This window comes from Opisthocomus hoazin, chromosome 13, assembly GCF_030867145.1.
Source record: "Opisthocomus hoazin isolate bOpiHoa1 chromosome 13, bOpiHoa1.hap1, whole genome shotgun sequence".
Classification (NCBI taxonomy): domain Eukaryota; kingdom Metazoa; phylum Chordata; class Aves; order Opisthocomiformes; family Opisthocomidae; genus Opisthocomus; species Opisthocomus hoazin.
In genome coordinates, this window is record NC_134426.1 from 19,558,116 (window position 1) to 19,574,305 (window position 16,190).

Consider the following 16,190-nt stretch of genomic DNA (forward strand, 5'->3'; position numbering starts at 1 on the left):
TGGAGTGAGCAGAAGTGCTTCTTCAGAGACAAGGAGAACTTTAAGAAATATGGGCTCTCCTCTAGTAATGCAGACTTCACATGTCTCTGCTCTTTGATGAGGGCCAGACAAAACATTTTCTGCAGCTAGATCAAGTTTGCTATTCAGGTAGCACTAATGTAGATTACAGGCTTTCATGTTACTGTCTTTTTTGGGGTTTTTTTTTTTTTCTTTAGGAAATCAAGCAAAGCCTTGAATATGTTATGCAGAAAATTGCTTGTAAATTATGTGTATTTACCTGTTTTACCAAACTGATAATGCAGTTTTGCATATGTAACTGTGCAGATGACTTACAGTCAGCATCCCTTATCTAAAAAAAAAATCCTTTTTTTTCTCAAAGCGTTAAGCTGTTCTTAAACATTTCTTTTTTAGACATCTAACAAAATCTGTTACCTGTTGTACTACAACTAATTCTGAATATCTTGTTAGATGCTTTTTGATACTTGTGGGTGTTTGGGGTATTTTTGGTTGATTTTTTTTTTTTTTTTTTTTACTGGAGTTAAAATGTTTTGAAGTTTGGGTTTGCCACATTCTCATGTTGTTATGTTGAGCTGTTTGGAGAGAATCTTAAGTTCTCATTAGAATGAGAAAATATTAAAATGTTTAAATGGTGCAGCTTGTTATCAAGCCTTCAAATAGAAGTAGCTTTTGGAAAGAAATATTTTGAACATGCCTTGACAAACATAAACCTGCTCATTTTTTACAAGAGTTCATTGTATGCTTGAGGCATATAGTAAGGCAAAAACAAGTCTTTTGCATAGCCTAAAAGAAAAAATTCTAGCTATGTTGTGGTGGGCCAGACTAGCTACGGTACTTCAGTCTGCAGTTTGGTGATGTTCTATTTGCCCTGAAAAAGGTGGTGCAGAGGGTAGAAAAGGGGCTTACTTCCCACATCGTATTCTAGGCTGTAGAGTACGCATGTCAGAAAAGAGCCTGTGACCTCCTCCTCCCCAGCCTGGTTTCTCTGTGTAGACCTAGGGCTTCGGAGCCCTTGCCCAGGACAGGAGGCTGCCCCTGCCTCCAGGTCGGCAAGGGCGAGGCTCTGGGCGTGGAGAAGGCCAGTGGTCCTCAGGGTCGAGCGCTCCCCAGTGCTCCCACCCCTAGAGGGCCCCCTCCCTCCTCTGGCCGAAGCCAGGCAAGAAGCAGCAGCAGCAGATCCCTGCCGTTGGCCATCGCCCCAGACCGCTCCAAGAGCCCTTTGCGTGCTGTGTCGTTCCCGGAATATTTTCATCTTGCAGGTAGGCGCTGGAAAGCTGACTGCAACAAGTTTATTTGCATGATAGTATCTTCCTTCCTTCCTCGTACTTTTTAAGAAGTTGCAGTGTTTCTGGCAGTAATTCTGCGTTTTGCTTTTTACTAGTTAAAATTCAAGTAGTTGGTTCAGACTGGGGTACAGCTGTCCAATACCAGATCTCTGACAATGGCCACCAGCAGTAATCTGGGGAGAGTGCAAAAAGCTATTTAAATGGGAGGCGGGAAAGAAGTCATTCATGTAAAGAAGTGGGACTAAACAAGAACAGGTTAGAATAATACTCCTTTTTGCATGTTTTAGTTGAGATTAAAAAAATCTGAAGTCCGGTTTCTATAAGACATAAAAAGTATTTCTCTGTGTGTATAGGAGATACCTCTCTCTTACTCTACAGCCCAGTTCCTTTACGAAACCAACTTCTGGTGTCAGTGTGGGGAAAGGAAAAAAAAAATTTAACAATGGACCAGAAGACATTTCAGGCTTTCAGTGTAATTAATTGCAGTCATTTAAAATTTTGTGCAAAGTCTATGCTTGAAGTTCTAAGTTATAATTAAGCCAAGCTGCTAACGATGGATCTAATTGTTGGGTTACAGACAGGCACAGGTAACACAAATTGGGCCACTGACATCAGATATTTCACCCAATTGCTTTCTGTTGATGCAGCTAATTCCACACAACTGTTCCCGCAGCTGGAATGACTGGTATGGGGTGAAGCATGGACGCATGTCAAGAGTTTTCCCTGACAGACTTAACTGGCTAAATGTCATTGGTCTTTAAAGGTACAGTGTCCTCAGTGCTGGCTCTCAAAAGACTCCCTGGAGCAGAGCTGCTTTAGCAGTGCTCCTGTTGAACCCCTGCTGTCGAGGGACTCGAGATGGAAGAATGAATTAGATGCTGAAATGGCTCTGCCAATTCCCCCCCTTTCTATCGTATCAGTCACCTGAACTCTCATGTCTTTTTGAAGAAACAAATCATTGCAGTTGAGGCAAAGGCCAAGTTCAGCAGTGTCGGCAGGCTTTGTTGCATCGGTGAGTCCACTTTTTAAAAAACAAGAAGTAATCCTCTCCCTCTGTCTGTCTCACCCTTCAACGGATTTATATCTCTTCAAGATGTTAGAAATATCAAATCATACATGGACAGACCTTCCTCTTACTACAGGTCTAAAACTGATTGCTTGTACTGGTGATTGATGAGGACACTAAAGTAAACATCAAACCCTAGACATTCAGTATTAGGATTCCATTTAAAGTCGAAGTACAGCATGTGTGGAAGTTACCGGCTGAAGCATTAGAACAACGTTCCTGCTACACAGTGCAATTCAAGCGCTTGTTTTTGGACAGGTATTAAATCCTTTCAAAAATAGTGTAATCCAGTTCCCCCTCCCCCCCCCAATGTTCTTCCTCCTAGAAATACTTCCAAGGCTATTTCTTTTGCCTTAATTGTAGCATCTCAATTTGTATCTTGGTTTCGTCTGCTTTCTAAGGTAAGGAAATTATGGATCTGTATTCTCAGTCTTAAGCCCCTCTGTAACTGGTAGTTTTTTTATTTATTTTGTAATGCTTGCAAGAGATTGGAAAGTGGCTGGTTTCTGCAGGGTAAAAGAGATGGAGAGGGGATCCAAGCAATCTAGTATTTTTTACTTTGAAGTAGTTTAAGGAAAGGTTAATTAATAAATCCTAATACAAATACTAATGAAAACTGTTCATTTCTTCCCCCTACTAATAATCACCTTTTTGTAATGGGAAGTTATGTTGCAAAGGCTGCCCCTACCATTAGAAAAATTGTCCAATAATATTTTCTTGTTAATGAAATTTTAAGTTGATGAGCTATTCCCAAAGAGCAATCAGCCAAGCCAGGATGTACATTAGCAGGCTAATGGCAGGCGTCCTGTGCTGCTGAAGGCCGTGTGTCTCAAGCAATCCTCTAGGACTTGGCTGCATCTCTTGGACCACTTAATACTGGCTCTGCGAAAGCACTTCTTGTGTTCCCATTGCCTCCTTAGGGAGACTGCTCCATTGACTAACAGATCTCACTGTCAGGAATTCTTTCCTCTTCACTCTTACTGATCTCAGTTCCAATATATATAGCTGTAACTTCTTTGACTACTCCTTAATGAAAAATTTAAAAAAGAAAGGCAAAAACCCATCACACTTATATGAAAAATGGAAACTGATCTGATTTTCAGTCGGCACTATAAAACTTGTAGAACTTGCGTTTTTAGTCAAATGCTGCCTGCGTGCATTTTGGGCTGATGGCAGCAGGAGCTGGAAGTCGGCTAGCATAAATCCACTCCTGAATAAAACGACTGCAACTTGGAGTCTGTCAGCGACCGATGTGTGTGCCTGTGACATGTACACAAGCTGGCAGCTAATGAAAGCCCAGCTGAGCTGCTCGGGGCTCAAGGGAAGTTTGTGAAGTTACACAATGCGCTAGTTGAGATGTCATGGGGAAGCCGAGGGCTGGGGGTGTGGAGGGGAGACCACTGGGGCTGTGTTTTGCGAGAAAAATGGTGTCAGTACAGCAGCTGCCTGCAAAGCTCTCGGGCTTGGGCAGTGGGAGCTGCTTGCAGCCCCCACCAGCCGGGGAGAGTGGCTGGTGTGCAGGAAGAAGCCGGAGAGAGGTTTTCACAAGGACCTGTTGTTTGGTTGCTCAGATTATATCAGTGTTCTGGCTATTGAGAGGGATTTGGCCTTTGGGTTTTGCTTTCAGCTTTATTTATTTTTGCCTGTTCTCAATTCTCTTTGTGAATACCAATATTCTGAGTCACCCAGAATGATTTCTGCCTTCATTAAAGATTCCTTCCAGCTCCCCTTCAACTGCCTGTGGGCTGTTGTCTGCCCCTGCCTCCCCCTATGCACTCTGCTGCACATATTTAGCTCTCTGTACTCCATCACTCCCCAGCTCCTGCCGCTCTGGCAGTTGAATACCTTCAACCATGTTAATCTACATTGTACCTTTGTTTCTTTGCACAACTTGCTTTCTTCACCTGCCCTGTTCTGTACTGTCCCTGCTACTTCTGCAATGTGTTTTCCAGCATGTGAGATATGGTATGAGGCCATAGTTTATCCTAAGCCAGCAGCTGGGCTTAGAGCTGATCAAGTGAAATGGTTAAACCAGGTAACTGGGCATCCAGACCCTCTAAGTCTATTTCTGTTACACTGCATCCTTCTGTGTCATCCTGGATAAATTCACTTGCCTGTTTGTGTTTTTGTTTCCTTGATATACATTGGTATTTAAATTGTCTATGGTATCTACACCAAACAAACCGGACTACGTTTCCAAAAACCAAAATTAAAACATGCGATATAAAAAAGAAGTAATTATATAGTTCTTTAATGGATACTCCTACATGAATTGCTGAGCTCTGTGGCGCTGTAAAGCTTGTGTATAAGAAATTCTACAAATCAATAAGGAAAATAATCTGGAAAGGAGGATGAGTCTCTTGTTACAGCACTAAGTGTCGATACTGTAGATGTCTTAATGCTAGTTAATGACTGTCCCTAATGGTATTAAAACAATGTGCATTTGCTTTAGCTTCTTTCAAAGTCCAGATGAGCTACTCGGAGCTCTCTTAATGATGCAAATTATTTAATGCTCATTTGTATGCAGTATGTTCCTGCTTTGAAAGTACTTCACAGAATTCAAGCCAAATTCAGCCTTGCAGCTCTACTGAAGTCAGTGCTTGTCTGTGCATCTGTTGGTTGCTTTTCTTTGTTTTTGCTTGAAGAGTTAACTTCTTGTTGGGTTGATTTTATTTTTTTTTAAAGGTAATATCTGCAAAGGGTTTTAGTTGCCATTCTCTCCTCCCAGTAAAGTAGCTGTAAGTATAAATGCAGTTCTGTTGATTCTCACCTCTCCCTCAAGCCCTGTGAAAGGAGGACAGGCTAAACAGAATATATTTTTTTCCTGTTCTTTTCATTCCTCTACTTTGCACCTCCTAAGCACAGTTTTGGTGATATCTGGCACTTCTCCCAAAAATCATCCTGTGACAAATCTCTGCCATCTGATGTATGCAAGTTACTGAGTTGCTCTCTGTGGCCCATTTCTGGATTAACGCAAGGTGAACTGATGGAGCCCTGAGCTGTGTGCAGTTCTGCAGGTTAGTTATGCTCAGTATAATGAAGGCACGATGCACTTCCTTCTGGCTGAGAGCTACGTGGCACGGGAGCCTGACCTGGGATTGTGAATTCAAGTAGCTGCTGAAAGGCGGAACAGACATTCTTCGTTCAGGTATATACTAATTTTTTTAGTGCTGGACTTCATAACTGCAGTATTCTTTTAATGTGTTTTTTAACTCATCCCAACTATGTTTTCTACACACACTGAAAGAAAATGAAAAATCATCTGTTACCATATCATTCACTCCCCCTGGGTAATGGGTAGGGGCATGATTTCCAGCTTACAGCACAGACCCACAGCCACCTACTGCCTGCACAGAGTAAGTGGGAGTAATGGAGAAGCATCCTTTCTAGACGTGCATGTCACTAGAATGGGCAGAGATGTTTCTTGTCAGCTGTTAGGTATTTGCTGGCAGCACAGGGATGAGTGGTGAGATGTGGGAATAATGGGTTCATTTCCAAACTCCGCAGCGGATGAATCTAGATGCCCTCTTGCTCTATTTTATATCATATTGTCACAGTATGTGACTGCTTCCCCTCTCCCTCTCCTGCAGCACTGTCCTGCCTGTGTTCATCTTGATGTTCTCTGCAGCATGGCTCCTTCCTCTCCCTCCCCTCTGTTGCCCATCCCTCTTGGCCCGCATCTCTTCCCTCTCTGCTGCTGGGGATGGCTGTAATCCCCGGCGGAATGTGGCCCACAGGCCCCTGCAGGACTGGGGCGTGGGACTGGAGAGCTGCTGCTGGTGAATGCACAGCAGCGAAAAGCAATCTCACCTCACCTGGCAGCACAGGGAGGGAAGAGCTGGGGTTTGAGGGCTGTTCGGTGTGCCTGGCTGGCCAGCCAGCTTATCAGACGAAAAATAGAGGCCAGACTTTTCGGCTGCACGTGCTGTTCCCCTATTCATTGTGTCTGGGTGACGTATTCTCTGCCTGTGGTTTTAATAAATATCTTTCATAGCTACTTTCTGCTTCAGTTTGCCTTGGGATAGCTCTTTCCAACTCAGCTGCATCAGTGTGTTGAAGATGTTAAGTCCAAGTGTGTGGAGCAGAGGAGAGAGAACTTCATGCAGAGCATCTAAGAAAGCTTTAACTTTAACCATATCTCTGTGAAGCTGCTCTATATTCCAGAAGCCACACCTGCAGTTTAAGTTGCACAATCCCTTTCCTCGCTGTGTTTATATCTCCACAGAGCATACAAAAGTGTTTGCAAGGAGAATCCCAAAGTACTGCTAGGACCCAAATTTATGCTGGCTTTTAATAAGGCTTTGCAGGATGTTGCGGTGATTAGAGAGTATCCTGGGAATTTCAGCAGGGATGTAGGGAGAAGAACAAAAAAAAAAGATCGCAATTCTGTGTTTGGACACTGAGTTTTGTCCTGTGTAGTAAGCACCTGTCTTAACCCTGCTACAGCAGAACAAACCCCCTTTTCTAGCAGAAACCAGAGTTGTTGTTAATTAATGTCTTGCTGAAAACTAAGTCTTTGCCATCTGTTCTGCCCCCTCACTACGAATGCCACTCTCATTATGTTGATTATGTAATTAAAAATGAAAATATATTTTGGTAGAGTGCTGCATAGGCATCTGTGCTGACTCTTCTCCTGTTCCTATTTACCGTCCCCTGCCCCCCATCCCACAAGAAAAGGAAAAGGGACGACTGTTTGGCTGCGGGGTAGCTTTACCCCGGAGCTGCGGTGCTGGCTGCCAGGCTGGTGCATGTGGCTGGAGCAGCCCTTCAGCCCTGCCGCCTTTGAGCTGCAGGTCCTTTGCAAACCCTGGTTATTAGGTTCATGAGAAATCCCTGGCAGGAAGCTGCCCCTTAAACTGAAGCTGCTTGAAGCCCTTGTGAGGGGTTAACTTGAATCCAGAAGAAGAAAAGCGAAAAGAAAGAGGCCTGGCTACTCCATGAGCGATAGCATGACCTCTGAGATCAGCCAGGCTGCTCCTGTTACAAATATGGCCTCTGTCCGTCTGAGGGTGGAGGAAGAGAGAAAGAGGAGGGGTAGCTTTCCTGTAAGTGGGTTAGAGCAATTACTGAGGTCTCTTGCAGCAAATGAAGTTGTCAGCGTGAGTCACATTCCCTTTTTTTCCCCTCACTGCCAAGTTTTAGGCAGTAACCAGACAGAGGGAGGGGAAAAAAAAGGGGAAAGCAACAATGGAGAAAAGTTGAACTGAAACAACCCTTCATTCGGGGTATTGTTTGACATTTTAGTTCTGATTGTACATAGAGATAAAGGGTCTATAAATATCCTGTCTGCTGAAATTCCTTATCACAACATCGCCTGTCAGCTGAACACATAGCTTAGGTTGTCCAGCTAATACATAATTACATATGTAAATACAAACTCACTGATTATATCCCTGCACCACATGGAACGAAGGCCTGATCGCTGGCAAGGATGTTAACCATCTCTGGTTTACTGAGAGGTGCCCCAGCCTCAGGAAAGCAAATGGCACGCGCAGCTGCTGCTGCTGCTGGTTCGGTGTCAGCTCCGAGACCGGCCCGGACGAGCACGGAGATACTGATCTGACCGACTAGACTGGATGAAAGCATCTTCTGACACTTCTTGAAATATCTTAGCATTTAGTTCTGTTTAACAAATGGCTTGAAGATTTTCTGCTTGGCTTTAGAGCTTTAAATGGAGCATTGTGATTCCCATTGTGGTCAACTGTTTGACGCTTTTATAATTACTGGTATGCATAGTGTTTTTTAATGTTTGACAGCTGGAGAAAGAACGATTTTGTGCATTCAAACTTTTCACACAAAGCTGCTGTTTTCCATTCTGCCTTTGTCTTTTATTCTTGCTGATGCAAATCAATGAAAGACAGAACTGATTAAATTACGTTTGTTTACTTTCTCCTTGATGATAATAAGGCACAGCCTGCCTTTTACAAAAGACAGAAATAGAGGATGTGACTGTTTCTACAGTATTTCTAGAAAGTTTTTTTTTTTCTTACAATATAAAGGCATTTATTTGTTTCTTATGTCTTGATTTAGCAGATAATGCGCACTTCCTGATGTATGTGGAATAAGAATAGAGCAGTGAACAACAGTTAGCAATGGATTCCATTTGGAAAGCTTCTATCTTGTTATTTTTATTAATTTAACGGCATAATGATCAGACCACTTCACAAAACAAACACAGCAAGATACTTCTGTCCTTCACAGTAGGACTGCCTGTGATCATTACTGTAGCTGTACAAAAAATTCCCCTCCGTTGCAGGCTTTAGGTTTATACGCACGCAGTTGTTACTGGGTGCTGGCTTCAGTACGTTGGTACGATACTGGAAAGAAACAAGCACGGAGAGGCAGGGCTGCAGAAATAGGATACTCATGATTATTTTGGTGAGTAACGCGCATGTCTTCTAGGTTGTGTAATCCTTTTTTTTTTTTTTTTTTTTTGAACACTTGTCCTGAGAAAGGAGGCCTGTGTTTGTCGGTCTTGCTTGTGCAGTGGGTTTGCAAGGAAAAAAGATCCTGGACGAGGACTGCATTTCTAGAGGTCAACAGCTGCTTGTGAGATGGTAGGACAGGTCACTAGCAGCATGGAGAATCACAGCAGCAAGATGTAGGGTGGGGTAAATGGCAAGAACAGGAGAGGAAGAAGATGAGCAGAAAGGAGGTGGTAAGGAAGTCGCTGTAAAACTGCCCTCATGATTATTCTTTTCCTTCATTTTTGCAGAACAGATAAATGCGCAGTAAAGGATGGCAAAGGCAAAAGGAGTGTCTGAAGGCTGCTCAGCAGTCTAGTGAAGCCACCCTGTTTCACAGATGAAACTAGACTTAGGGAGTGATAACCCACAGCAACTGAGCCAAATCTAATGGACTGCTGGTATCAAAAAGGACACTTCTGCTCCCAGCCCTGCTGCTTTCTTTGTACAGGTCTGGTGCTTGCCAGGCCCTCTGATGAGCTCATGCAGCTCAATAAACTGTAAGAAAATGAATTCAGAAAAAAACATACCAGCCCAGGAAAGGTGGAGAGTTGGACACTGTGAGAATGGAGACTGGAACTGCAATGAGAAAAGTACAGATGTCCGATTTTTGCTACAGATTTGGGGTCTGCTGGGGGATGCCTTGCTGCTATTCTACACCTAACCTCCCGCTTCACCTCCTAGGTGATGCTTCCGTCCAAAGGGCACAGGATGAACACAGCCTGCTCAGGGAGGCTGACTGGACAGGTGAAGGGAGGCGATCCACATGGCAGAGAAAGGAACGAATGGGACTGCAGGAGCCCAGGAGGATGTTGTCATGGTAAGAGTAGTGGAAGAGGAACAAAGGAGGAAAAAGGACGCGTTCAGAGCAACCACAGAAGGTCGCTGCAACAAGCACCAGAAAAATGCCTGAATACAGGGCAATGGTCCCATCTTCCTAATGTCGCTCTGAAAGGGTTTATTCTTGTGTATCCATGTAGCTGTCCCTGAAGGAGAAGTCCTGTTTGTGTCCCTTATTTAGGTGTACATTTCTCCAAATTGGGATTTGATAAGAGGACAGCTGCTGCATTTTCATTATCTGTGACAAGCAGCAGTAAAAGCTGTTCAGAGTTCATGATGGAAATGTATCCGTATATTGGCATTTATCCAGCTGCACTTGACAAAGGTAAATAGGACGTGAGAGTGGTACGCTGCCCCCTTTTAATCCATTTTCTATAGATGGGGGTACTTTGCCTCTGCAGCAAAGGCCGGCACAGCTATTGTGCTAATAAACACTCATTTCTCACCGCAGCATATGCGCTTCCCAGACTCATAAATCCAGGCAACTTGTAGTTGAATAACAATTAAACATCCGCACGCATTTCCATCGCACGGTCTGGTGCGCAAGGCATAGGCCTAAGTGGCTGGACATCTGCTCTCTGCTCTCCCGCACTTACTGCTTGGCAGAGCACAATCACCTAATCTTACCCTACTGCCATTAATGGTACCTGTAAAGTTGGATGCAGAGCATCATCCTACAGATATTTTGCCATATTCTTCAAAAAGAACAGTGTTCTCTCACTCTTTATTTATTTATTTATTTTTTTAAAAGCAGCCTTTATTGTAATAGTCCAAATTACTTTTAATTGCTGATGGTCTTTCTCTCACGATTTCCAGACCAGGGATTCAGTCTGGCTCTGTTAACATCAGTGGGAAATGAGGCATCATATTGAAAAGTTAGTTGAGATGCCGGATGCTGATAGAGCCTCACAACAATTTTGTGTCACTTGTACAAAACCCAGAGACTTGGTAATGCAGTAAGATAAGTGTAGTGCTTGATTACAATGGATGTATTGCAGTTATAAAAGGCATCTCTTACGATTAGGCTCTGCGTATCTGGAGTAATAACCGCCATATGTCAGGTAAGACAACGATAATGTGAGCCAGATAATTTCCCCCTTGTTAAAACTTTCAGAATCCAAAAAGCTACACGTCTTAATTATTAATTCAGTTTAGCTAGGTCTAGCGCTGGTGGCCAGAGGGAACATCTTTCTGAAGTTCAGTCTTTCCCCTGGTTTAACTGATAACAGTCTATGTGGCAGAGTTTAAAATGTTATAGCCATGTAAAGAAGTAAGAATTGTATACAGTTGTTACCCATCTTGAGTTTCCGTGCAGCAGGAAAAAACTGCAGTTCAGATCTTCCCCTTTGTCCCAGAAAGCTTGAACTAACAGATCAGCCTTCTAGTTTGCTCTGAACTCAGCAAGCCTCCTTCAGTGGCGAACCTGTATGAGACACAAGGTCTGCCTTTGCATTGTTGTATAGCTACCTATCAAAATGCTTATTCCCCATAGAATTGGCAGAAACCTTGCATTTCCTCCCTGACCTACACCCTGTGTGCCTGTTAGCTGCAGACTAAGTCCTAGCCATGATCACAAGAACATCCTGAACCAGTCTCAATAATTTGCATTTCCTTGCCAGAGATCTTATCTGCTGGGGGTGCAAATTGCGCCATCAAGGTTGCTAGTGTTGAAAAGTCTGCACCCTTCTGCTCCCCAGATCTAAGTTTTCAGGCTAGGTTAATTTATCCAGAAGAATTAATTGAGACAACAAAGCTGTCAAGTGAGAAAGGCCACACAGCAAGACAGCACTGCTCTGAACATCTGCACAATTTGTATATTTGATTAGGTACCTCAGCACTTGCAGATTATTGTTGTTAGGAGAAAATATTACTTTTGCCATTTTCATATAAGGCTCCATGCTGTAACTCTGCAGATGTTTGTTCTCTGTATACCCACATTGTTCACAAAAATGACAAATGCTTATAGTAAAAATTATATTTGCTCATTCAAACATCTTGATATTTATATATAAGAAAAATCATATGCCAGGGGTCCAATGACCTAATGAGAGATGCAACACGGACTTCAGCAGGAGGTGGATGGAGCCGTCAAAATCTGCTTCTCTCACACAAATAGTCCCCTGATACAGATAATGAAAACCTTCTTTTGTTTACAATGACAGATGCCACAGGGGGTTGTATATTTGGATATTATTTTTTCTCTAGGAGTGTTTATTAAGAAATGTTTGAAAGTTTTATGATGTGGTGAAAACTGTATCTTGTGATAAACAGGAAGCGCTCAGAGGTATTGCGTTGCCCCTGTAACGCAACACGGATTCCAACAGCTTGGCTCTTTTTTTCAAAATACTGTGACACCACTTCCTTCAGGAAATCTCTCTCATCTGCACAGCTCTTATCTACTACAGATATGCAAAACTGCAAAAGAAATGGTTGTTTTAAAAATGAGTGATGATTCATCAATTTTGGACTGTAGAAACGGATGGCTGTAATTTTATATAATATCTATTAAAAAAGTGCCGTACGAACTCTTTGGACTCTCAGGTCAGCGGACTGAACAACGTGCAAGGAGGAGAGACCAATAACTTTCCTTCCCTCCCACAGCACAGGTGCAGCTTGGAGAGCAAAGACGCAGATTTCCCTGCAGGTGCTCGAAGTGTCTCAGCCGTCAATCTGGCAGCGCCTCTTCGGCACTTCCATCGCTCAGTGCCAGCAAGGCTGGATCTGGCCAGCAACGGAGAAAAGGCCGTCCTGCTTCCAGGCAGGTCTTGTTCTCTGCCGAGACTGGCGACAGGAAAGCTGAGTATGATAGTTCGTATGTGGGACCTTATATTCAGGATAACTGCGCTATGGCCTCCAACTTGCTCATAAAGGCTGCCACACACTTGTCATGTGACGGTGTATCAATGTTGACGGTTGGACTTGATGATCTTAGAGGTCTTTTCCAACCTATGATTCTATGTTTGGCTGAATTTTGAACCCTAGTGACTTTTACGTGAAAATCTCAGAATCCCATTAGTATCCTGTTCCCTATCACTTATTTCTGTTCAGCCACTGCCCATCATTTAGACTAAATATAACAACAGGAGACAACTAGGAAGTATACTTGTGCTATCACAAAATCATTAGCTACATGTTTAGCTATGAACATCACCCCAGCTGACAGCAACGTCACATGAAAGCAAGTGCAGGTAAGCTCTTCTTAGAAGGTCTGGAGCCATTCTCCAAACTGGCTCCCCATGAAGGGACTTGTGTGCCTGCCAAGTGCTTCTCTTGCACAAAGCCAGATGCAGCGGGGTCTGGATATCACCCCTCCAACTACAACCTTCTTATTCTTGCAGCTTATTCCCACTACCTGTTCAGCTTACTTTTATTTTACATTCTCTTCCCCCCCATATTCTCTTATTCACTCCATCATCCTTTCTCCTCTGCCCTCACATCAGCCAACCTCTTCATTCACAAATGCTCCCTAAGCTTTTAGCTGTAAGAAGTACTAAAGATGGAGTTACTGCAATATCTGGACAACGTAAACCCTTAATAATCCTGTTTCTACATTCTTTGACTTCTGCCTCTGTTGGAGGCATCACTTGTCCTGTCTGCAGCTGAACTGAGAATAAGTGGGGGAAACAGACTGCGTATTTAAGTATTTGTAAATCATTCGACTTGTGACGTTTTGTAATAATCTTATCTCTTTTTTTGTATTTTCTTGTATTTTCCTAGCAATCAATGGTATCGGAAATACAGTGATCAAGAGACTGATATTCTACACTAGCTAAATCTTTTTGTAAAAACTTCCTAGCCTTCCAGTGCATAAGGCTTCGGCATGAGACTACAATGGTCACACACTGGGACTTCAGTGACATCCTCGAAAGTCGCTGTAACATTCTGTATAAATATTGACTCTATGTATGGGGGTTTTTATCAGTCCTCTAAAATAACTCTTTATCTAGTGGTTCAATTCTCTTATCGTCCACAGCTTGTTTACTGGATTTTAAGTCTTGGGCAAGATGAAGCAAGCTCATGAGAAGTAGCTGGTTTTCAAAAGAAACAAGCTCGAGATAACTGAGGACTAGTAAAGCACACAACAATATTGAAATCACTCTGTTTTATTGCAGCTGACTGAGACAGAGTGCGCTTTGAGGCTGGGAAATTTCCATTACTGAAGTGCAGGACAGTGCCTGGATACTGCTGCTACTGCAGCTGAAAAATAAAAGTGACTTAATTTTATATAGACAGCAACAAAACGTCAGTATATGAATTAAAATTCTTAGAATTATACAATATGCTTTTAAGGTTGCCATAAAATGGATCTCTTAAAATATTTAGAGTATAATTATGAACTAGTTGTATAGAGCCAAGAAACATAAAATGACTTGAAATTGCAACTGTGTTCTCAAACTGTATCTGTGAGCAGCAAATCTAACAAGAACATGATAGATAATACAAGACATCTCCTACAACAGTGACAGATTCTGACAGTGACAGAATGATACCCAGTGTAAGATCAAAGTTGTTACTGACAGTATAGTTCTGCAATTAATAATGTTTTGCGCTCCCCTTGGCATGCACAAAACAAACATAGCGATCTGTTTACTAGCTTGAACTCCATGCTGTATGAGCCACCATAAGCTTCCTGCAAAGTCAGTCAGAAGGCTGAATGGGGAAAAAAGGAAATATGGGGGGGGTAAAGTAAATTTGTTTTGGCATCAGTTGCTCGGCAGTTTGGGTGAGAGACTGTTTTTTAACTTCCCAGTGGCATAAGATTACACAGAGATCCTCATTTTCATTGAGGTCACTTTACACTGTCAAAGCAGTGGCCAACATTTAAATGAAGATCTGTCTCAAGGGATTTCAGCTGTATGTCACCAGTTAGATCACGCCCCGATAGGTACTGACTAGAAGTTCTTAGCATCTGATGCCTTTATGAATCTTAGGATAGTTCCCTACGGATCAGAGCTCATATCTAAGCAATTTAAGTTTGTGTCACGTTCATCACCATGGTTCCTGAGTGCCTCAGAAGTTAAAATATATCTTTATAAAACATCTTACATGTCTTCTTTCACTCTCTCGTCACCCCCGCACAGAGGTTCGAGGTCTTTTTAAATAATGCTGGGAAAATGGCTTTATATACTTAATGCCTGCATTTTGTTGGGGTGAGGGGGAGGTTCGGGGTCATGCCGAGGTACTCTGAAAGCAAACACCATATTCCTACAGCAGCTACCAAGAAAGCGATGTCTTCAATGGCCCCACGCAAATACTACAACTAATATAATGATGATGATTTGGGGAGATGTAGTTTTATTTTTAAATTAGCACAAAAATTTGAAATCGCTCCCACCCTCAATAAGGAGCGGCACTGCAGGGCAGCAGCGCAGTGTTTGTCCTTTGCCTGCGCCTGACAGTGCTGTTTGCAGGACGCGTAGGGCCTTTCCGAGGATGGCATTTACTTTTCGAGAAACCCATTTACAGAACATGAAGTTAACAATTAAAGAAGATACGTGTAACAGTACAGAGCATTTCCAGACCCTGGCTGCAGGATGAACTCCTCCATGCGACTCCTGAACTTGATATGAAGATGGAAATAGTCCAAACCATGGCATATTTAAACTGACTGATTGTAGGGCTTCGCTGCTTCCTAATATAGCTTTCAAACTGAAGATGCTGCATTTCTGTTCAAGCTCATCTTAGCAGTGTTTTTATTTCTGTTTGAAATAAAAGGGTTTTTTTGCTCCTGATTTTCATTATACGCTATCATTTTTTAGTGGGTATCGCCTCTTCTTCCCCAACATCAGCCTTTAGTTTGATCACAGAACTAATAATTTTCTTAAAACACATTTATGTTCTTTTCAGAATTGAGGCTTTAATGTCACCTTGTTAAGGCAGAAGACCCAGCATTAAGTGCAGGTAATGGCAGTGTATTTAAACAGGTTGAAAAGCAATTGCTAACACTTCTGTCTGGCCTGCCTACCTCAGTAACTGTAGTGCTTCACTGAAACGCATACGTGAGGTTCTGTCACAGGAGAAATTGTTGGGAAAGCATGCCATAGCCTTTTGACTGCTTATTTGGGTTTAACTGGGTTAGACATATATTTGAATACAGCACCGAAAGGAGATAACAGTCTTTCCACAAATTCCTGGTCTTCCTGGTTGGTTTCCTTTTTGATCAGACACATCCCAGTGAAGGTAGAAAATAATCTAGATACACACCAGTTTTTAATTAAATTTGCTACGACAGGTTGTGTTTAAGCTAGATTCTCTATAATCATTTGTTTTGCATTTGCTGATGACAGATTTATTTATGTATGTAATCAGAACTGTAAGCATAATTTCATTTTTAGAGTTGAGAACCTTTTAAAGAATGTTTTACTTGGTTTCAGAAAATTTAAACGTTTATTCACATTTACTGCTGTCTAAAATTTCTGAGAAAAATAATGCTGTGTTTCTGAAGTGCAGAAGAACAGATCATGGAAAGGCAGGCATTACATACAAGTAAAAATAAATGCATCAGAAGCGTTATCC

The 16,190-nt window shown here is 42.4% G+C and overlaps 1 long non-coding RNA gene across 4 annotated transcripts; it reads left to right on the forward strand.

The window, feature by feature from the left end:
- Positions 1 to 1,219: 1,219 nt before the first annotated feature.
- LOC142362993 (uncharacterized) lies at positions 1,220 to 15,356 on the forward strand. Of its 4 annotated transcripts, XR_012765423.1 has the most exons (4): positions 5,237 to 5,518; positions 8,627 to 8,748; positions 9,519 to 9,654; positions 12,276 to 15,356. It is a non-coding gene; the product is annotated as an uncharacterized LOC142362993 (long non-coding RNA). The 4 variants fall into 4 exon arrangements; XR_012765426.1 differs by lacking the exons at positions 5,237 to 5,518; positions 8,627 to 8,748 and adding an exon at positions 1,220 to 1,277; XR_012765424.1 differs by lacking the exon at positions 8,627 to 8,748.
- Positions 15,357 to 16,190: the final 834 nt, after the last annotated feature.